The sequence below is a fragment of the Monodelphis domestica genome, chromosome 7, assembly GCF_027887165.1.
Source record: "Monodelphis domestica isolate mMonDom1 chromosome 7, mMonDom1.pri, whole genome shotgun sequence".
Taxonomy (NCBI): domain Eukaryota; kingdom Metazoa; phylum Chordata; class Mammalia; order Didelphimorphia; family Didelphidae; genus Monodelphis; species Monodelphis domestica.
In genome coordinates this window covers 151,785,913-151,805,496 of record NC_077233.1, presented here as the reverse complement: position 1 = coordinate 151,805,496, position 19,584 = coordinate 151,785,913, and the positions used below count along the sequence as shown (strand labels likewise).

At 39.5% G+C, this 19,584-nt stretch overlaps 1 protein-coding gene and 1 long non-coding RNA gene across 7 annotated transcripts in view; one reads left to right on the top strand and one right to left on the bottom strand.

Annotated features, from left to right (window-relative positions):
• Positions 1-19,584, top strand: part of GRID2IP (Grid2 interacting protein) — a 208,483-nt gene that overhangs the window by 281 nt on the left and 188,618 nt on the right. The window lies entirely within an intron of this gene.
• LOC103093348 (uncharacterized) lies at positions 9,258-18,589 on the bottom strand. The gene is made up of 3 exons (XR_470265.2): positions 18,341-18,589; positions 18,093-18,254; positions 9,258-9,606 (listed from the first exon to the last, which is right to left on the bottom strand). It is a non-coding gene; the product is annotated as an uncharacterized LOC103093348 (long non-coding RNA).

Sequence of the window (19,584 nt, the reverse complement as noted above, 5' to 3'; positions counted from 1 at the left end):
TAGATAGGATCCATTGTTGAACATCTTGAGGTAATTTAGAGATCATTGAATGCGGTGCTTGGAGATCTACCTGATTTCTTCCTCAGCAGCTTATACGCCTTTTTTTGTGTGGAAATCTGGAGGACAAGGTAGTTTTTAACTGTACCTGTTTCCTCATCTAAAAATTGGACTTCCTAATGCATACATGAAAGACCTACCTAAATGAGCATCTTTTAAAATCACCTTAATAACAAAACTTCATATCCAATCTGTTAATCACAGCACCCAGGCACCAGGTGAGGGAAGAGATTGTTGAGATTGACATTGTAACCTGACAGAATTAAACAAGCCCAGGAAAAAGTATTCTTATTGTACTCTGCTTGTAGGGTGGGGATGAGTTAAGAACAAGTAGATTAAGTAGACCAGAGCCACATAACTCCTGAGGCATGAAAGACCTACAGCATAATTAACTAGGATTCCAGCATAATCCCCACCTGCCATCAAATCTAGCTTTTTGGAAATTGGCATTACCTCCAGAGGAGAACTGGGCAATGGTGGCATATTTTTCACTAAGACTGTAAACAACCACAAAAAGGGCTTGGGAATGCCATTGGTAATGGAGGACAGAGGAGCAGTGGGTATTTGTCAGGAGCAGAACTGCAATGGGATAATGTTAGTAAAAATAGTATGTATCAGGGACTTTAAGGCTTGCAAAGTGCCTTACATATACTATCTCCTTTAGTACTCACAACTAAAGTAGATGCTATTATAATCTCAGTTTTACAAAGGAGGAAATGGAGGCTGGGAGATTAAATGCCCAGAGTTGCATAGGTATTATGTATGCAAAGCAGGATTTGAACTTATGTCTTCCTGATTCCCAAGTCCAAAACTATCCACTGTGCTACTTGTCTGACTAAGACAAATAGAAGGTAGAATTAGACTACTAAGAAATGTAAAGGAACTAACCCTAAACTTCTCCCATTAGAGGCAAACCTAACACAACCTGTTAGGTTTAGGCTTAATGTTGAAATGAAGCACTCACAGCTCAACAGTTAATAATAGGAAGTTTACTTTTCCTTACTCAGCAAGGATACATAATAGTTCTAGACTCATCTCCTTTTGGCACCTCATTTTGTCAGCTGGTCAGCATATGGCAAATCTTGTGGTCTTCAGACACGCATCAAGTCAGAGAGACCCCAACTTCACATAAAACGAGTCCAGACACCCAGAAGTTCAATTATTGGAACCAATATTTATTTATTAATCTATGGACCAATAAATGAAGCTACTGGCCAGGGCAGTCTTTCCTAGTGAAAGATGCACTGAACTGAAGTTACAGGCAGTTTTTATAGGTTTACATAAGTCCAAGATACAATGTAAGCTTAAACAACATCGTGGATGATATAGTGCCTTAAACAATTCCATTAAAGAGATATAGCCCTAATGACCAGAACAAAATGACTTGGGCAAGCAAGCCTTATTTTACAGAAGCCAAATGTGCCGTTATCATTTGAGTGCAAGATATTTCATATTGTATATTTTAACTTATACTGGATTTAGATTTTCATTGTTAGTGAGGGGTCATTTCTTCATGTACATTGACCGTATGTTGTTTTAGACTCTGGTCTCTGATCCAACTGACTTTCCCATGAGAAAACACAATCCTGGTGTTTGCTTTCTACAAGAGGAAGCAGGTTTCTTTCTTTTCTTTTTTTTTTTAAATAAACCCTTACCTTCCATCTTAGAATCAATACTGGGTATTGGTTCTAAGGCAGAAGAGTGGTAAGGGCTAGGTGATGGGGGTTAAGTGACTTTCCCAGGGTCACACAGCTGGGAAGTGTCTGAGGCCAGATTTGAACCCAGTACCTCCATCTCTGGGTCTGACTCTCAATCCACTGAGCCACCCATCTGCCCCTAGGAAGCTGGTTTCTGATTAATACCTTAACCTATTGATCACTGACTTAGTTTATCTCACTTCAATTCCTCCTTCTCTTGTGCATGGGTCAAACCCTTGACTCAACTTCAGTGGGTATGGGACGGTAATGAGAATGCAAGACCAAAAGTATGACAGCCTGTAGATGCCATTGGACATAGGATGTGAGGCAGTCAATAAAGCAGAGGCCTATTAGTAGGGCTAATATAAGCAATAAAAGGGGTCTTGCAGTAGCCATGAGTAGGGTGGTCAACCAAGGGGACCAAGAGAAAGGACCTCAATACCAATTGGAGGCTTGGGCATTGGCTCGTTCCCGGTCTTGAATCCTACCATGGAGCACAGCAAGAGATTCCTACTGTGGTTGGCATAGATACAGCAGGATTCTCCAAAAGCCACACAGAATCCACCCTGCTGAGGGAAAAGGAGGTTCTCCCCTACCCCCACCTATTTTGAAGAACCATTTCAGCTACAGAAGACAATGACTTTTCTAAGAAATCAGCAGAATTTTCTAATTCACTGAGGTCTAGGTCATTTTGTTGTGAGAGAAACTGGAAATTTTGACCACTTTGTATCAGGGAAGTAGTGCTTAAGGCCACATGCTACCTCCCATCCCCAGCCCTATCAGGATTGGGATAAGAATGGGTACTCTAGTTGTCAGACAAGCCCAGGTAGATGTTTCTCAGTCTGTGTTCCTTCAAAATGTGCTCTACCTCCTTCCCCCAATAATAGTAAATCTGGGGAATAATATGGACTAGGATGCAAATTACGAGTTTACCTGCAGCATCTGGTGTCTCTACTGTCTTAGGGGAAAGGCAAGGTGTAATGCCTATAGTACAAGGAAACCATGTACCTGGAGGGGTTTTCCAGTACCAGGCCTCTTGAGGGATCAGCATGAGGAACTGTAACAATGCTGGCACAGTGAGGAGCAAGAAACAAGATGCTGAGGTCTGTCTCAGAATTCATAAAACAGGTGCCATTACCCTGTAAGTCTCCAAGGGTGAGGATTGGCTCATGTCCTCATTTACATTGGGTTTTGGCTTCAGGGTCTGTGATGAAATTGACATGCAAAGTGTCAGGAGGGTGGGAGGCACTCACAGACCTCTGTGCCCTAATAATAAGGAGGTTGAGAGTTCAAACAGAGCCAACAGTCAAAAGTTGTCTGGGGAGCACTAGAATTCAAGAAGTTGAAGACTGTTGAGTGCATATTGAGGAGGGATTGCACACAGTGGGGGAGTCGTCACACAGCCCCACTTGGTTGTTCAGGTGCAGAGACTGTGGGGGTGGGCCTCACGAGAATTCCTCTGTTCCAGACAATGAGCAAGGGTGGTAGCCTATCAGTCAGTTGCTACACTCTGAATTCTATCCCTGGATTCCTGCCAGAGATATTTATCCAGAGTCCCCACATCTGGCCCACCAACCGACCCACATCTGCCAAGTTCTTAATAGTTAAAACAAATGGATTATAGGAACTAATGGCCTCCCCAACTTCCCCAGTTCTGAAAAACTGGATATCAGGATCTGCCTGGCGCCCCGGGGCAATGGTTTCACAACCTCATGCTGCACAATGGAATGCCCTAGGTTTATTACAATGGGATGGCCCCAAAGAGGGACAGACATAGAAAGGGACCACAGATAACAAGTGTTCTCCCATCATGGTCCCACACCAGAAAGATTGCAAGTGGTGCTTCCAATCCCTCCCAATAGTCCACAAAGATCAAAATGAATTCTCAAGGCTTGATGGGCCTCCATTGGGTTGGCACTGGCCAGTTCCTTCCCATCCCTAGTTCTACTGATCACCCAGAGGTGACTTATTTGGAAGGACAGATAAACCTCCCAATGCCCCAGAAGTATGAATGCAATCATAACCCCAACCCAGTTTCCCTTCCCCATGTTCATTAGCATTGGGGGATTTTAATCCTTAAAGGATCGGAGGTCTTAGTAACCATCCACCATTCTGCCTCATGCACTGTCGTCTGTGACTTAAGCAGTTTTAGCTGGGACTTGTGGATCCAGTGTTTCTTTCCTGCTACCTTTACAGCCATTGGGGGTGGTTAATATTATCACATATTGTCTGTTCCACCATGGTTCAAGAGTTCAGGCCAGGATTTTCCAGACCCATACAAGGTCCCCTGGTTCACCTGTAAAAGGGGGCAGGTTACATTCAGGGAGTGAAGGATAAGCAGCTTAGACAGTTTGGTTAATGGTTTTCCTGAACTTATCCAAAGCCTTCAGGGAAGAGAACAAATATTGATTATCATATTCATCCAGACTTTCTATCCCTAGTTTAGGAAGGATGAGAGGAGGTTGGCCAAATAGAATTTCAAAGTGGGGGGGGGGCGATACCTTGTACATAGGGGGTACAATGGGCCCTCAGGGGGACAGAGGGGAGGAGACTTACCCATTTCTCACCAGACTCTAGTGCCAACTTTGTCAGTGTTTCTTTCAATGTGCAGTTCATTCTTTCAACCTGTACTGAACTTTGGGGCCGAAATACACAGTGTGATTTCCAATTTATACCCAAGGCCTTAGCCAATTGTTGAGTCAATTTTGCTATGAAAGCAGGTCCATTGTCTGATCCTATTTCAAGAGGAAGCCCAAATCTAAGGATAATTTCTGACATCAATTTCTTTACTATTACTGGGACAGTCTCATGTTTTGTTGGATACGCCTCTACCCAACCTGAAAAGGTGTCCACCAGACCAAAAGATACTTATATCTATACTGTCTTAATTTCTGTGAAAACCATTTCCCACTGTTCTCCCAGCTCCAGCCCTCTCAATCTGACCCCTCCTGATTCTTTTGATCCCCCTTTTTTATTGACTTGTGTGCACATTTCACATCTGGAAGTGATGTCTTTGCAGACTTGGTACATATTGTAAAAATAAGTCTCTGTCCAGCAGATCACTCAGTTTTGTGCCTCCCATATGTGTGGTATCACATATTATTTTTGCATGTTGTCTTCCCACTGCTTCTGGTAAAAGGGTCCAGCCATCTGGCAGGATAAACCAGCAGTCTAAATTAGAGGTGGTACCTAGTCTCTTGCTCCAATCCAAATCATCAGGAGAGTACTGAAGGACTGGGGGATCATGTGGCACTCCCATTGGTAAGGCTTGTATGTGTGAGATTGGTTGCAAGGCCATAGCCCATGCTGTTTTGTCTGCCAGTCAATTACCCACTGCCTCAGGGAAGTTGCCAATCTGATAACCCTTGTAGTGGATGATAGCAAGGTAAGCCAGAAGCCACACAGCCTCCACAAGGGCCAGAATTTCAGGGCTATTCTTAATGACTTTACCACTAGAGGTAAGAAGTCCTCATTCTTGGTACAGTACCCCATAACCATGCATGCTGGCAAATGTATACACTTTGTCTATATAAATGTTGATGGACTTCCCTGCTCCCCAACACAAGGCCTGAGTTAATGCAATCTGTTCTGGACATTGGGCCAAGGTCCCATGTCCTAGGGATTGTGCCCAGGTCACATTAGGGAGTTCTACTACCACAGCTCCAGCATAGTGTATCCCATTCTGAATGAAGCTGCTTCCATCTACAAAAAGGGTATGGGTGGCATTAGGAACCAGGACATTGGTCAGGTCTGGCTGCAAACTGGTGAGAGAGTCAAGGATTTGTAAGCAGTCATGCATCACAACTGTGTCCTCACCTGTCTCTTGGAGGAGTGTGGCCAGATTCAGGGCCTCAGTCTTAGAAAAAGTCGCTGCAGTGGGGTTGAGCAGGAGGACCTGATACTGAGGAATACAATCATTGGAAAGCCATCTTTCAGGAGGACTTCAGAGCAAGGACTCCACTGAGTGTGGTGCCATCACAACCAATTCTTGGCCAAAGGTAAGCTTCGAGGCTTCCTTGACCAATGTGGCAGTGGTAGCAACAGCTTGGAGGCAGTTTGGCTATCAAGCCACCACAGGGTCTAGTTTCTTGGAGAGATAGGCCATAGGCCTCCTCCATGGTTCAGTGGTTTGGGTAATCACCCCCACAGCCAGCCCCTGGCGTTCATCAATGAAGAGGTGAAAAGATTTAGACAAGTCCAGGAGCTTGAGGGCAGGGCCATTCACCAAGGACAACTTCAGTTGATTGAAGGCCCTCTGACATTCTGCAGTCCACTCCAGGTTTTCCGGCTTGCCATCCTTTGCTTAGTATAGAGGCTTAGTGATCTCAGCAAAACCCAGAATCCAGAGTCTACAGTATCCCACTGTGCCCCCAAATGCCCACACCTGCCTCTTTGTTTCAGGCATGGGGATATTAAGGATCACCTAGATCTGGGCAAAGGAGAGTTCTCCCCTCCCCCCCACCCCCCCACTCCAGCTCATAGCCCAGATAGGTAATAGAGGTGGTACAGTTCCCGGAGGTCGTTCTAGTTCACATGGAATTCCTCCAATTCATTATTCCTTTGAGATGGAATAGCATTCCATCACCAACAGATAGCACAATTTGTTTAGCCATTCCCCGATTGAAGGGCATCCCCTCATTTTCCATTTTTTTGCCATCACAAAGAACGTGGCTATAAATATTTTTGTACAAGTCTTTTTCCTTATGATCTCTTTGAGGCATAAACCTAGCAGTGGTAGAGAAATGCAAATCAAAACAACTCTGAGGTACCACTTCACACCTAGCAGATTGGCTAACATGACAGCAAAGGAAAGTAATAAATATAGGGGATGTGGCAAAATTGGGACACTAATGCATTGCTGGTGAAGTTGTGAATTGATCCAACCGTTCTGGAAGGAAAATTGAAATTATGCCCAAAGAGCTTTAAAAGATTGCATGCCCTTTGATCCAGCTATACTATTACTGGGTTTGTACCCCAAAGTGATAAAAAATATTTGTACAAAAATATTTATAGCTGCACTTTTTGTGGTAGCAAAAAATTGGAAAACAAGGGGTTGTCCCTTGACTGGGGAATGGCTGAACAAATTGTAATATATGATGGTGATGGAATACTATTGTGCTATAAGGAATGATAAAATGCTTGATTTATATAAAAACTGGGAAAACCTCCATGAACTAATGCGGAGTAAAATGAGCAGAACCAGGAGAACATTGTACACAGAAAGTGAAACATTGTGGAACAATCAAATGTAATAGACTTTGCTACTAGTAGCAATGCAATGATTAAGAACAATGTCGAGGACTTATGAGAAAGAATGCTATCCACATCCAGAGAAAGAATTATGGGAGTAGAAATGCAGAAGAAAAGCATATGATTTATCACTTGTTTATATGGGTATATGATTTGGGATTGTGGTTTTTAAAAGATTGCTCTATTACAGATGTGAATAATATGGAAATGGGTATTGAGTGATAATACATATATGACCCAGTGGAATTGCTTGTCAGCTCCAGCAGTGGGAGGGAAGAAGGGAAGGAAAGAACATGAATTATGTAACCATGGGAAAAATATTCTAAAATAAAAATTTTTTTAATTTAAAAAGGAATGAGAGGCCCAAAGGGAAATTACTGTAACTTGCTTAAGGACACATAATAAGTGGTACAGCTAATATTTGCACTGTCTTCTGACTCCAGATCCATTGCTATTCCCACTGTATCATGCTTATCTCTTACATGTTCAGGGGCTTAGTTTGCACAGAATCTCAGATTTGGAAGGGATCTTGAATGCCAACTAATCCTACCCATAATCTTATGGAGGGGATTGACAAATAGTGATAGAATCTTTTCTTAAAGATCTGCAATAATAGGGATCCCTCTGCCTCTTGACCATTTTTTAACTGTCATGACATTTTTATTTAGATTGAAACTAAGTATATCTGTGCAATTTTCACCCATCATTCCTAGTACTACTGTTGTCTTGTAATTGACTCAAAAAGGTAGATATTTCAGAAAATTTTCTTTTCATTAAGTCACATGATTAATACTGATTAATATAACAAATGATTCACATTTTCAAGACCTAGATGGGGCTATAAATATTACTGTGTATTGGCTGGGAAATAGATCAAAAGTAGCAGGCCAATAAGGAGATTCAGTACATGAAACTAGTTCAATAATTCAGCATTGTGTGTTCTAGTCCACTGATTAAGATTTACCACTTTACATGCTGTGCCCTAGATTTTTGTCATGGACAGAGAAGAGAGAAACAGAAATAGAACACCCAGGTTAGATATGGCTAGAAAATTAAGATTTACTTTCATATAAAGATTTGTCTTTTGTGTTTTTGAAGGACAACATGACATAGTAGATAAAGGGCTGGCTTCAAAACTAGAAAGATCTGTGTCTAAATCTGATCTCCAAAAAATACTGACTCAGAATATTATATAATGTCTCAGAGCTCCAGTCAGCTTCCTAAAACAAGTAAACCTTAAAGCACTATATAAATGTGATTATTACTATTATTATCCCACTGTAGTTTTGCTCCTGTTAAGCATCTACTATTGCAGAGTCTGTTGTTCTCCATTCCCAAGAGTAGTCCTATGCCCCGCTTACTATTTTTCATAATCTTTCTGGAGCACAATCTGATGTAAAAATTACAAAATAAACAAAGCATACCTTTTTAATTAAAAGTGCTATCATTGGAAATATGAAAAAAAAGCAGAACCTGAACAATGGAGTGCATACAATGGCCACTGATTGAAATAAGAGGAAAAGTAAATGAATGGACAAAGATCTGATGGGATCTTATGAGGAATGACTGAAAAACTGCTGTACTGGGAAGACGTGTGAACTTTACAAAGTAAATTGAGCAGAACCAGAAGAATATTAAAAATGAGGATAGTAATATTGTGAGTATGGTTAACTGTGAAAGACTTAGCTTCTCCAATCAGGATAATGATCAAAGACAATTTTAACAGACCTGTGATGAAGCTTTTCACTGCTAGACAGAGAACTAGTCAACTCTGATTGCAGTTTGAAGCATACTTTTTTCCTTTATTTTTTCTTGTTGGGGGGGGTCAGAAGACGTATGATTTATAACATGGCTAATATGGAAATGTTTTGCATGATTTCACATGTGTAATTGATATCAAATTGCTTGCCTTCTCAAGGGGTGGGGAAGGGGTTGGAGAGAAGGAGAGAATTTGGAACTCAAAATTTTAAAAAATGTTGAATGAATAAAAAATGAATGTTTTTTACATGTAATTGGGAATAAATAAAATATATATTTTCTGAAAATAAAAATTAAAAACTGTGTTAATGTATATACATGGATCCTATCTCCCAGAACTAGACTCACATCTTCCCCCTCAGTGTTTGGAATATTCTGAATGGTTAGATTGTTTCTCTTCTCTATTGCCATTGTTACAAACTCCCCATTGACTGTGTTCCTTCTCATAGGAGGTTATGAGTGGACCCCAGTTCCATTTAACTACTGAGGATCAAGTAACTTTTACAAAGGAGTATTTATTTCAAAGATATAGTACAAACATACTATCATTTCTCATCTACACTTCAGGGAGCATATTCTTTCCTATATCACCTCGCTGGAAAAAGCAGGCTCAAAACTTAGTTTAGTTTCTATGTAACATCAGTTCTGAAAAGTCTTGTCCAAAGAGGCCATCTCTTCTGAATGAATCTTGGTCTCAACTACTGCTGGGCTCTGAAAGTTTGCTCCTTGGGACTCATTATTGCAGTGGCTGCCAAACCAGGCCTGTAATGTAACTCCCAGTTTCCTGTGGCATGATGACTTGATCTTTTGAAGTTCTTGAGGTCAGAGGTTCCACTCTCTTCACCTAAAGTGAAGGAAAAACAAAACAGACAAAAGACTGAGGCTATTTTCTTGAGGTACCATGTAGTCACTGACCAGGCACTGTGAAAGAGTCCCCCAAAAGTGGCTGAGGCATAAGAGGAGGTTCCCAATTCTGAGAGGCCTTTTTAATGTTTCTATAGCCAAAGCCTCCCCTTTGAAAGAACCTGCTTGCACAAAAATATATATAGCTACTCTTTTTGTGCTGGTAAAGAATTGGAAATTGAAAGAATGTCCATCAATTGGGGAATGACTAAACAAATTGTGGTATATGATGGTGATGGAATACTATTGTTCTGTAAGGAATGATGAACAGGTTGATTTCAAAAAGAGCTGTAAAGATCTTTATGAACTGATGCATAATGAAATAAGCAGAACCAGGAAAACATTGTACCCAGTAACAGCAGCATCATAGAATGATCAACTGTGATAGACTTAGTGACTCTCAGCAATACAGTGGACTTATGACAAAGAATGCTATCCATCTCACAGAAAAAAAACTCTTGGAGTCAGAATTCAGATGAAAGCATTTGATTATTCAATTGTTTATTTGGGATTGTATTTTGGGGTTTTGGTTTTATAAGATTACCTACAAAAATGAACAATATGGAAATTTGTTTTGCATGATAATACATATATAACCAAGATGGAAATTGCCTGTTAGCACCAGTAGGGGGAAGGGAAGGGAGGGAGGGATTATAAATTCAATCATATAACTTAGAAAAGCTTATGTGGAAATTTGTTATTACATGTAATTGGCAAAAAAATAAAATTTAAATAAAATTTAAAACCACACACAAATAAAGGAAGAAGTTTAAAAAAAAGTGTCCCCTTCTACCATGTAGCTAGCTGACCACAACCAAGGTTACAATATCTATATAGGCTACATAGTTGTATGCAAATACAAATACAAAGGTTTTATTAGCCAAAGAAACAGTCTGCACAGGTTCCAGCTTCCCCATTATGCTGCTAGCATACCTTATACATTTAAATTAATGTGCTAGTCATAAAGCAAATCTGTTTGGCTCTATTGTTCATTATTAAGTTTTTAGTAAAACAGTTTAAAGAGGGGAAGGAAAAATGAAGGGAGCAAGCAAGGATTTAAACCTGTGAATTTAGAGTTTATCCTAATTAAGAACAGAAGCTATAGACAGAAGACATAGAATATAGAGTGGAAAATATTATAATACACAGGCAAAGAACCAAACTAAAAAAAATTAATTTCTTGGCAACCTTCTGTCCTAAAATGAATTGAGATAACTTGTAATGGGAAATCTTATATCAGGGTTTTTTAGCCTTTAATGGTGTCATTCCCCTTTGGCATGAAAAGGTATGGAACTCTTCTTTTGAAGTGTTTTTAAATGCATGAGTCTTTAATAGATGTGCCTAGAACCCAAATATTGATATATCAGAACATAAAAGGTACACCCATTTTCTTCCCCCTCTTTAATAGCCTCCAAATAGCCATTTAGATACCTGAATTTTATAAATAATTTTGAAAAGAAAGCATTTTGATCCAAAAATAAAATCTAGTTAAAGTATTTTGATAAAGGATTATATCACATATGGAACCTATAACAGTAATAATATTTCCTGTAACAGTAATAATCTTTCCTCATAGTTGTCTTCCTAAACAAATACTCCTGCAGACACATTGAAACTATACCTGTGGTGTCAATTTCTTAGCTGCTGTAAGATCAGTTGACAGGATCAACCACCATTTATACCATACTCTCTTGGCCTCAAGGAAAAGAACTGGAGTTTCCTCTCTTTGGAAATGGGATATGGTCTCTTGTTGTCACCCCTCCCAAGAGGCACAACAGAGCATCACAAAAAGCAGCAAGAAATAAAGACAAAATAAAATGAAATGTAGCATTTTTTTTTATTAGATTAGAATTAACAAACTAATGTACAGGATAGTACAAAAACTTCTCACTCCAGTAGATGGGGCTGTGACCTCTCACTATTAAATGGACAGAGCTTTCTGGATTGATGCTGAGCTGCTTTTCTCAGAACTGTGATTTGTTCCTTTCTAGCTTTCTTTTCTCTTTCTCATGATGCCTTGTAACATCAACTTGTGCTTTCCTACTAAATTCTGATAAATCCTACTAAATTTCTTCTAGAGAAGAAAATAAACTATAAATTCTATATAAATATCTTATTAGTGAGAACTACTGGATTATGGGAAATAAAAAGCAGGAAAAAAATGAATAACAAGAAGCTTAAATGAGAAAGCTGTACAACCCATAAGAAAATGTGCAACAGGAATGACTAGTTTAAAAATGGAATGGCAAGCCATTTAATTATTAAATCTATAGTAGTGAAGTAGAACATTGGGATTTCCCCTTACCCAATGGGATTTTACCCATTGGGATGTCTGAAGGGAAGAGGGATCAGTGAACAAGCTAGCATGTTGGAATTAGAAGGTCAAATAAGCAAGAGATTTCATGTCTGCTTAGGAAAAGTAATCGGCTCATTTATATAAACTGTCAATATGAAGTAATCCAGGAAAAGCATAAAAACTCCAATGTAAATAATAGGCTATATCTTTTTCATAGACTGTACAAGGTGAGGTTGTAAGTGACACAAGAGGTGAATGACCATGTCAGCACTATGTGGTCCCTTCTACATCTAGGATTCTTTAATTCTGTGATATTTATCAAAGAAACATTCCCATGAAGAAAAGCCTATACTTGGAAACCGAGGTAACAGATGGATGTAATGCCAGAAAAATGTATGGCTTTATCCATGGAAATGGTACTAAGGAAATGGCATCTGCCTTGTTACTGTACTCCATGGAATGGTGGGCCTTTAAATCATTTCAACTGAAACTTCCTATGTATGTTGTCCTATACCCTATTATAATGTGAGCTTCTTGAGAGTGGGGGCTGTCCTGCTTTTTATTTCTATCTCTATTACTTAGAACATACTCAATACTTAAAAAATGCTTTTTCATTCATTCAATTACATTCCAATTTATGTCAGTAATGTCATTATTTGTGTGATGGAGTTAAATCAATCTACCTTGGTTTTCCCTATTCCATACTCTGGTTCAGTGCAGGGAACTGAAAATGTGTTCATGGCTCAAGCCCCTTTTCAGTGAAGATTTGTAGCACAGTATGATGCAAGTCTTAAAGACCAGGCAAATCACTAGAAATCAAATAGCACTAGAAAGCAAAAACCATTTAATTAAATTATAATAAATCATAACTCACGTAATAAAGTTATTTTTAACCATCATAAACTATTGTAAAACATTTCCCCTTATAGATTCAAGTGTTAGAAGAAGGGAAGGGGAGGGAGCCCAGTGGGGCAGGACTGGGTTAAAAAAGTGGAGAAGATGGTGAAGAACTACACTCTGTAGAAACTCAGGGTACTTGTATTACTGCTAGAATTAGAATTACTGCTAGAAGAAGAAGCTTGTCTCAATAGTTCTTTGTCTTCTTCATTGTCACTGGACAAGACTCTGCCCCTGTTGCTATCAACTGCAGCTAACCCCACCTCTTAACTTAACCTACCTGCTCTCTATCTCTACCATAATCAATCACAGCTAACTGCTTCTATAGCTGTGGTCCCAAACTCATCTCTCTAACCTCAAACACCTACACCTAAGCTTGAAATTCCAGTTACCCTATCTCCAAACTGCTGCCTCACCACTTCTAACCCTAGGACTTTGCTGGATCTTCACTATTATCTAATCAAAGTTGGTTCCACTTCTTCCTCTTGCTTCAAGTAACCTTTTAGATTCAGACTCCTAAGGCTAATGCCTGGGAACTGTTGTTAAGACTCTTTTGGAATTGTCTTTATGGAGACAATGCTTCAGGCTTCTTTGGGCTATCTAGCAAATGTATAATTGAAAATCTGTTATCCTAAAAAAGAACTACATTTCCCAGGATCCCACTAACCTTCTGTCATTATGTACTTCCTGTAGACAGAGAATATTAGCAAGTGGGCGATCCTCTTGGGGCTCTTTCTTGGGCTTGCAGTCAGCATGGTAGAAGTGGCAAGCAAAATATGGGGATTTTAAATGGGCTAAGCAGCCTGGGCACATGATCTTTATTTTGTATCCCTGTTATTCCTTTATTTTTAATAATCATTAATAAATCTCTTTAATAATCATTAATAAATCTCATTTTTATTATGGCACATTAATTTTAATTTTTACACAAAACTCCATTCTGCTTTCCAAGAATTCTAATTTAGGTATGTGCCTGTAACACAGTGCCTGGCACAAAGTAGGTAATTTATTTTTTAAAACCCTTATCTTACCAATAGTATGGAATGCTATGTATTGTCCCTAAGGCAGAAGAGTGGTAAGGACTAGGCAATGGGGGTTAAGTGACTTGCCCAGGGTCACATAGCTAGGAAGTGTCTGAGGCCAGATTTGAACCTAGGACCTCCCATCTCTAGGTCTGGCTCTCAATCCACTGAGCTACCCAGCTGGTCCCCATAGTAGATACTTTAAAAAGTGCTTCTTAACTGATTTAATTTCAGGCCTAAGCCATCTGCCTGGAGGCTATCTATTAATTACATATTTATTATTTCTACTTCATAGAGAAGGGAAATGGTGGGTGGGTAAGAAATAAACATTTGTATAGACATTTATGCTCCAGACACTGTGCTAAGCACTTTACAAATATTATCTCATTTGATCTTCACATCTAGTCAAGGTTGATGGTGTTATTATCTTGACAACCTTGTTTTATGAAACCCCAAACTAACTGTCTCCTGGGAACTTGCCTTTATGAAATTCCCAGATTGATCCTTGTCCCAGTTTGAACAATAAGTCATCAAGCACTCTTTGTAAGTACTTTTTTGTCTTCTTATTTTCTCCTATTGTATTTAGGCTGTTCCCAGATACCCTAACCTTTGGCTGTCATATTTAGGCTTCTCCATGTCATTTTAGACTGTGGCTAGTACAAGTCCCAAGTGAATAAAAGGGCATAAGCCCTCCCCCTTCTACAAAATCTATATAAGCATCTCACATTCTGTAGTTTAGTGGAAGTTCCAGGACTGATTCTGTGCATCTTCCCAGATTAATCTTTCTTCTAATTAACTTATCTTTCTCAATTAAAAACCCTCGTTGTAATTGCTTTGGTAGTTTTTTTTTATGTTGACAATTCCCATTTTATAGTTGAAGAAATTGAAGCAAACTGGTGTGAAGATTAAATTGTAACCCCTGCCTATTTTTAGATTTTAATCACCAAAAGTGTAAGCACTCTACTTAAAAGTTGAGTATGGAGATCTGCCCATTTTTAGATCTAATCACCGAAAGTGTAAACATCCCACTGTAAACCTCAAAATTTCTCAGACTTATGAATGTTACGGGTTTCCCCCATTGGGGAATCTTCTACTTTAAAAAATTCCCTAGCAGATGGTGAGAACTCTACTTGAGTGTGGGGGCTCCTAGCTAAAGTACTTTGATCCATGCTTATGGAAGGGACAGGAAGTTCTTTGAGTCATGACTGTTTTAGAATTGATACAATAGGATACTAAGTACCTATAAAGGTGGGGCAACTTGTAAACTACTTAACCCTAAAAGGGTGATAACTTATTCAGAGGTTTTTTTCTTAATGAAATTTGTCGACACAGCAGCATTTTTTCCTGACTTACTAAAGAGATTAAAACTACTCAGCTGTGAATTCAAAATGGGCGGTCCTTTAGAAACATCTACAGTGATTGGTAGATGTAAGGACTTAGGGGAGGTGACAGAGGAGATTTTGCTCTTAAATATAAGAGCTCAGAGAAGAGCAAGAGATCTCGATTTCTGACTCTCATTCTGAAGGAGAGCTCCTTGAGGAGCTCCTCTGAGGGGCTCTGTCCCTCTGGGGTAGGAGCTCTGGAGGCTCTTGAGAGAGGCCCTTTGAAACAATCTCTGGCTGGAAGACTCTTTGAGGAAGGACGATGGCCTGGTGTCACTAGTATCCTTGTTTAGTCAGACCTTGTGGTGAGTGTTAAAAAACTGACTGATTTCTCTTTTAAGACTCAGGTCTAGGCCATATTGGCTTGAGGCCCTTCATACTTATTCCTTTCTTACTCTCTCTCTCTTTCTTTGATTACTCATTGTATTGTTAATTAAAATCTCTATAAAACCCAGTTGACTTGGGTATTTGAATAATTGGGAATATTTCCCTGGCGACCACCTTATATTTGATTTTAAAACCCAAGACACTGTAGTGAAACATATTTCTGCAGTCAAATTTATTCACCCTCTCTTATATCTATCACAATTTATATCTTCCACTATTTTAATCACTACAGTTTAAGACCTCAACCATTTTAAATCTCACACCACTTAATCATTAAGTGGGAGGTCTGTGATCCACTTGTACAATAGTAGGTGATGAATCAGAATTAAACTAACTTCCCTTGGGCAGTCTTAAAGCAAAGCTTCAACTATGATCGGTAGACATAAAATTAGGGGAAGACACAGGAAGTGATGCAAATGAAGTATCTTTAAAAGGAGCTGTCACTTCCTGTGAGGGTCAGTTCTTCTTTCTTTAAAAGTGGAGACTGGAGACAATTCTTCATTCTTTGGAGTGGAGGCTGAACCCAAGACCCTGTTCCTGGTGAGGCTATTCTAAAATCTCTTCCTGAACAGATGCATGGTGAGTGAAAAGCTGACTCTTAACTGCTCAAGAGACTTACCTCTTGAGAGAGACTCTCTCAAGACTTGAGAGAGAGATCAGGAGTAAATTACATAGTGCTTAACGTAGATATCTTACCCTATCCTCTCTCTGATTTTCTTACTTCGCTCTTTCTACATTTTGTAAATAAATTATAAATAAATCTCTTTGGAATAAATTAAATTCCTGGTGACCACACTCTTAAATAATCCAGTCCAACTCTTTTAAAAATAACCCCTTTTCCCCCTTACACTGGTTAAGTGTCATGCCCAGTGTCACATATCTAGTAAGTATCTGAGGCAAAATTTGAATTCATGTCTTCCTGACTTCAGGTCCAGCACTATGCTGCTGTTATGGGAGAGTTTTGAGGTGAAACCCTGGATCTGGACTAGTTGCACTTGTCAAGAATGACAGTCTCTAATAGCTAGCTTAAAAATAAAAGAGATTTATTAATTTGAATATAAGTCAAATGGTTAAGTCAAATTTAATGGCTAAGGGAGACAGAGCAGATGGAATGCTGCCTCCTAGAGAAGATGTGATCTAGCTTTTTATACCCTTTCAGCAACAAGTCCTATGTTACTAGAGATAGGATGATGATGGTATATTACTGGGTCTTTGGAACCCAAGATGGGTCATGTGGTTATGTACTATGACTCAAAGTTGAAAGGGGGAAGTAAACTGTTAATTTTAGGGGATAATCAGATATTTGGGACATGAAATAGATGCTTACCAGGAGCAAGCTAGGGGGTACCTATCTGTGCTCATCAAGAATGAGGGGAAAGCCCAGAGGAGATCTTCATCTTAGCTCAAAGTCACTTTCCCTAGCATTGCAGGGATATAAGGAAAATTGAGTCTATTGTGTACTCTGGGACACAATATGGGGTTTTGGGGTATCTAGGGGAAGCCTTTGCCCCCATAATATTCCCCCCTCTTTAAGTTCTAGGGGAAAGAAGGATGATTGTTCATCTTCTTATAGCTTTTTCAAAGCTGGTAATGGATGGAGAGTTGTCCCTGAGAGAGCGGAAGAGGGTCTGTAGGCACAAAGGTCCTTAGGGCATGTCCTCAGTGGATGCCTGGGTCCCAGTAGCTAGGGCCTTGAAGGCTTGAAAAGCTGAAGGATGTGTCTAGATGACTGTTTCCCCTAATTGGCAGACAAAGCACAAGGGGGAGTGTCAGTCCCTAAGGCAGATGTGTAGAAACCAGGATTGGGGCAAAAACTGGAACAACTGATATAAACAGAGAAAATTAGTACAATAGCTATTGATATTCCTCTCTCTCTCTCTCTCTCTCTCTCTCTCTCTCTCTCTCTCTCTCTCTCTCTCTCTCTCTCTCTCTCACTCTCCCCCCCCTTCCAAAATTTCTCCATGTTCAGAAGTACAGAGTGAGATAGGAAGAATTCTAAAAACATAGATCACACAAAACATGTAGAGATTTTCCTTCTAAATATTAGTTTTGTGCACACAATTCTCTGAAAATAATCTTAATACACACAGACCAGACACAGAGATACACAAACAGATGATAAACTGTTAATAGCCTCCCAAATTTACTTGTCTGATTTATCACCTCTTCTCTTTGGAGTAAATTTTGAGCTGTTCCCACAAGATGAAACAACTTTCACAGACACAGATACAAAATAGACTGATAAAATGCTGCAATTTTTAAGGAGCCAATTTTAAAAGGCATTCCATTCAGGGAACTTAATTTTGGAGCCAGCTGTGTCTAAACAATTAATTTTACCCTGATCAGAGATCCACCTTTTGGCCATCGATTACAGAGGCTATTTTTTAAAAAATCATTATTAAATCTAGGGGATTCTTATGCAAAAATAACAGAGCTCTCTTACCTATTGACATCTCCTAATGAAGGTCTCCTGGGAGGCCATAAACCAAATGCATATGCTCTGCTGTCATATTCCTTTGGCAGACCTTAACCCAAAACCAAGGCTTTCCCAGGAAGAGATGGACACTAGTTTCCTCTTCAGTTATAACACCAGGAATTCAATCTCCTAAAGGAAAATGGTAGCTCTATTTAAAAAGGCAGATGAGGGGGGAGGATAAGGAATCAAAATTAGAGAAGGGACAGATCACTTACCACTTCCTGCAGGGGCCCAACCTGAGTTGAGGCAAAGGCCTCTCTGTAGGAGCCATACTGAACTGGATCCTGAAGAATAGGAGGGACTTCTACTTTCCAAACCTACTGCTGTGCCACCAATTATTGTCAATCCTTAACTAGAGAGGAACAGTTAAACTGTTCTTCTAAAAACCAAAGAGTCACAGTATGCTCAGTAAATTCGTTTATTTACTTCAAGAGAGAGAAAAATAAAGACACACTTGTAGAGGTTGGAATAGAACCAAGTCCAGGGAGGAGGAGGAGGTTACAGGTTTTTCTAGTATTCCAAGAAAGGGGGAAGGGGACTCTGGGATTGGGCAACAAGGGTGGAAACTTCTGCCTAGCCATAAGAAAGTTTGTCAATAACTTGGAATGAAGACTAGGAGGTAATGTTGATAACAAATGGAAGATAGCCTTGGAGATATCTGTAGGGACTGCTTAGGGTTGGTCTGAACTATGCTTATGCAGGCACACTTACAGAGTTGCTTCCAGGGCATGTATCATTGTTGTATTATATAAATCATGATGTTCTTCATTAAGATCTAGAAAATAAAACAATTCTAATAACAAAAATCCATCAGAAACAATATCATCCTGATAGTAATCTCTTTTCTTATTCTGTCTTCTCAGTAAATATTCCTTTGTAAAAACTAAATGGTGTTAATTGGTTAAATGAACCTGGATGCTAATTGCTGATCATTTTTGAGAACATAGCAGAATGTGGGCTTGAGCTAAAGCACTAGAAAAAGATATCCTCAATAGGTATCCCTAGAACTCTCCCAAAGTGAGAGATGCAATAGCTTAGCTCTGGGAACCCAATCTGCTTGTGTACATGTAGGTTTGGAAGAGTAAGTCCAGGTTCATACTATACTAACAGGTGCAGAGGAAGGAACACATACGGGTCTGTTAAGGAGACAATAAGTAGATGAAGATGAACTCATTTAGAGTAAAAGATTTGTATAGGGATGTGGTAAGGATTTTGTTTATTTGATTTAGACAAGCGATCTCACTGATTGCCAATTCTTGGCAAGAAATCTTCTTCTACCAATTGACATTGACAATTATTCTGCAAAGAATAAATCTTAGAGCATTAGATAGGGACCCTGAGAGGTTGAGGATCATATAGCCAATATATGTCAAACCGGAATTGGACCAAAGTCATACTAACTCTAAGGGTAGCCTGTAATCCATAAAGCCATATTGTCCCTCTGAACGGATGTCTGAAA